This window comes from Macrotis lagotis, chromosome 6 (genome assembly GCF_037893015.1).
Source record: "Macrotis lagotis isolate mMagLag1 chromosome 6, bilby.v1.9.chrom.fasta, whole genome shotgun sequence".
Classification (NCBI taxonomy): domain Eukaryota; kingdom Metazoa; phylum Chordata; class Mammalia; order Peramelemorphia; family Peramelidae; genus Macrotis; species Macrotis lagotis.
The window spans coordinates 138,863,794-138,868,330 of NC_133663.1; positions in this window are offsets into that span (position 1 = coordinate 138,863,794).

The window sequence follows — 4,537 nt, forward strand, 5'->3', positions numbered from 1 at the left end:
TATCTGTTTAATTTCCTTCTCATTGATATTTGTTGGTTCACCCTTTTCATTTTTGAGACTGCTAATTTAGTTATGTTCTTTCTTTTTTGTAAATCAGATTAACCAAAGGTTTATCTATTTTATTGGCTTTTTCATAAAACTAACTTTTACTTCTATTTATATATATATATATATTAATTATATGGATTTTATTTATTTTGAGTTTTACAATTTCCCCCCTAATCTTACTTCCCTCCCCCCACTGCCCACAAAAGGCAATTTACCACTCTTTACATTGTTTCCATGGTATATGTTGATTGAAATTGAATGTGATGAGAGAGAAATCATGTCCTTAAGGAAGAAACATAAAATATAAGAGATAATAAAATCAGACAATAAGATATCAGTATCCCCCCCCTAAATTGAAGGTAAAAGTCCTTGGTCTTTGTTCAAACTCCACAGTTCTTTTTCTGGATACAGATGGTATTCTCCATTGCAGACAGTCCTAAATTGTCCCTGATTGTTGCTCTTAGTTCTGTTTATGAGACAAATGGCTTTCTTGCTTTCAGTTTTATTAATCTCTCCCTTGATTTTCAGAATTTCTAATTTGGTATTTAAGTGAGGATCTTTAATTTTTTCTTTTTTCTAGATATTTTAATTGCATACCCAATTCATTGATTTCCTTTTTCAATTTTTATTCATATTGACATTTAGATATAAAGTTTCCCCTTTAAAGTGCCTTGACTGTATCCCATAAATTTTGGTATGAGATTTCATTTGTATCATTTTCTTGAATACAATTATTATTTTTATTATTTGCTATTTGATCTATCCATTGTTTAAGTTGAAGTTATTTAATTTCCAATTAGATTTTGGTTAATCTTTCCATGACCTTCTACTACATGTAATTTTTATTTCATCATGGTCTGAGAAATGTGTTTATTATTTTTGCCTTTCTGCATTTGAATAAAAGGTTTTTGTGTCCTAGTAAATAGTAAGTTTTGGTGTAGGTGGTATAAGTTTTCTCCAGAGGTCTATCATATCTAAATTTTCTAAGATTTCATTCACCTTCTTAACTTCCTTCTTGTTTATTTTGTGCTTACATTTATCTAGTTATGAGAGAGGGAGATTGAAGTCCCTCATTATTAAAGTTTCGCTGAAGATACCTCCTTGCAATTCATTCAGCTTTTCATCTAGGAATTTGGATGCCTGACCACTAGGTGTATACATGTTTAGTAATAAAATAGCTTCATTACCCATAGTGTCTTTTAAGAAGATATAGTTTCAGGGCAGCTAGGTGGTGTAGTGGATAAAGCACTGGCCTTGGAGTCATGAGTACCCGGGTTCAAATCTGGTCTCAGACACTTAATAATTACCTAGCTGTGTGGCCTTGGGCAAGCCACTTAACCCCATTTGCCTTGCAAAAACTAAAAAAAAAAAAAAAAAAAAGCTGTAGTTTCCATCCTTATCCATTTTGATGACATCTTTATTTCCCTTTAACCTTGTCTGAGATCAGAAGCACTTACCTTCATTTTTTTTTTTACTTCAACTGAGGCATATTTTTTGCTCAAACCTTTTTCTTTACCCTGTGCGTATCTCTATGCTTCAAATGGGTTTCTTCTAAACAACATATTGTAGTATTCTGGTTTTTAATCCATTCTGCTATTAGCTTCCATTATATGGGACAGTGTATTCCATTTAAATTTACTATTAAGATGACTAATTCTGCATTTCCCTCCATGCTATCTTTCTCCATTTATATTTTCCTCTTATTCTTGGTCACCAAAATTTACCTCCCTTTACCCTTTGACTTTTCTTTTAAAATTTTACTTTCAGTTTATTTTCCTTCTACCTTCACCTTCTCTTTTATCAGTACCTTCTTCCTTTATCTTTCTCTTCCTCCACCTCCTCCCCCTTCCCTATAGATTAGGAAAATTTTTTTTTTAAATCCTAGTGGTAATGTATCTTATTACCTCTCTGGACCAAATCTATTGAATAGAATTTACTCAGAGTTCACACTCTCCATTCTTTCCCTGTAAAATTATAAATCCTTGTGCCTCTTCACTTTGTGTTATTTATTGGTCTAGTACTATTTTTTTAATTTTTTTAATTTTTGGTCTAGTACTATTAATCAGGTATTATCAATCACAGTTTGATTATTTAATTGCTTGATAAGTTCATATTGTAATCAAAGTATTATCACAGAATTCTTGCTTGATTGCTTAATAAACAGCATTGTTTCAAATTGCATTCAATTATATTTATAATCATTTTTTACTATACCCTCTTTTCAAGTACCCTCCCAGGACACATAGTCTTCCTCATGTGCCAAAATATCATCCAAAGCCAAATCATTTCTCAAACTATTTGTGCCTCTCCCCCCAGGTCTATTTTCTCTCACACTTTACCCCTCCATTCTGCATACTCAACCCCTTGTAAGTAAAGCAGGACCTATTTTCTCTCACACTCCCCCCACCCCCACCCCCACTACCAGGGTAATCAACCCCATGTTAAGTGAAGGGTGGATTAGGTCAAACCCTGAGTTAATTAGCTGCAAGAACCTTAAAGATTTGTAAGTACTGGGAGACTCTGGAGGTCTCACCTGGAGCTTTATAAATAATTATAAGTTATGGGAGACACTGACTCAGGACCTTCCAGTTTATGAAGCCCTTATTATACAAAGTGCTAAACTTTGTCAGCATAGCAGAATTAAAATAGATCAAAAGATAATGAGACTCGTGGGGTGGCTAGGTGGTGCAGTGGATAGAGCACTGGCCCTGGAGTCATGAGTACCTGAGTTCCAATCTGGTGGCAGATACTTAATAATTACCTGGCCATGTGGCCTTGGGCAAGCCACTTAACCCCATTGCCTTGCAAAAACTAAAAAAAAAAAAAAAAAAAAAAAAAAAAAGATAATGAGACTCTTAAATTTACAGTCAACACCCCTGATTTTCTTCAGGGCTTTCTGTCTCAAACATACTGAAGTCATCTTGGACCTCTTCAATGGAGAGACAAAGCCCAGCATACCCATATCCTTTAAGTCCAATCTTTTCAATTATATTTGATTCTTTAATTATTTTAAGAGTAGTAAATTTCTCAAGAATTAGAATTGTTATAGTTTCCCTTTTAGGGTTATATACAATTTGATGGTCTTGAGTTACATTTGTTTTGTTGTTTTTTTTCCTTCCCCTTTTCTACCTTTTTATGCAGCTCTGAGTCAGGTATCTGACAAATGAACTCTTGGTTCAGTTCTGGTCTTGGTGTCAGGAAATTTTGGAAGTCCTCTATTTCACTGAATATCTATCTATCTTTTCCCCTGATAGTATATGCTTAATTTTTCAGGGTAGTACATTCTGGGTTGTAATCCCAGGTCTTTTGCTCTCTGATATATGGAATCTAGGTCTTCTGATCCTTCAGTGTTGAGGCTAATAGGTTTTGTGTGAGTTGATTGTGTTTCTTTGTAGTTGAAATGTTTCCTTTTAGCAGCTTGCAATATTGACTCTATCATTTGAGAGTACTGGAATCTGGCTATTACACCCTTGGAGTTTGTTATTTCTTGAGGGGTTTTGTGGATATTTTCAATAGTTATATTGTTATCTTATTCTAATAGACTTGGAAGTTTTCTCTTATAATTTTCTGTATGGTGTTTTCCAGGTTTTTTTTTTTTTTTTGATTTAGGCTTTCTAGTAGTCCAACAATTCATAGATTATCTCGGGATCTGCTTTCCAGGTCATTTGTTTTCCCTAAAAGTTACTTTACCTTTTCTTCAATTTTTTCAGTCTTTTTATTTTGTTTGATGGAATCTTGTAGTCTTGTACATTTATTGGTTTCTATTTTTCAATTCTAATTTTTAGGATTTTATTTTCTTCAAATAGCTTTTGTGTTTCCTTTTCCAGTTGGTTATTTTTACTTTTAATGGAATTGATTTCTTTGGTCAAGTTTTCTGCTTAACTCTCTCATTTCCTTTTTCCATTTTCCTTCTTCCTCTTTTCTTTGATTTTTAAATTCTTTTTAAGCTATATGATCTTATTTTTGTAATTGATTCCAATTTATAGACTTTTGATTCTTCCTCTGTGAGTGTGATTTTTCACTGATTTCTTCTTCAGGCATGGTATTGCTGTAAATTTTGTCTGTAATGTAGTTTTTCTATAGTGAGAACTCTTTTAGCTTTTCTGCTAATGTTTGTTTATTTACCTTTGCCCCTGGGTCACAGAGAAGTCATTGCATGACTGTGAATGGCCTAGCCATCCTCTTGCCCAGGTTCACCCTTGGCCTAATTTTCTGGGTCAGCTCTCTGTATCTTCTTATCTATTCCTTATGTTTTGGCACTTCCTAGAGCATTGTGTTAAATATTAAGCCAGTGGTAGCATCATTTTGTTAGAAGTACTAGCCTGAGGAAGTAAACTTTATCATCTGTTGTCCACTAGCAGTGAGGAATTTGTTTGATTTGCTAATTGGAGAACTCCATGTAAATTCCATGGTAAACCAGGGACTAAGAGAATATTTAAGCTCTGGCATTTCTTTAAAATAAACAGAGAACTTGTCATCTTTATCTCCT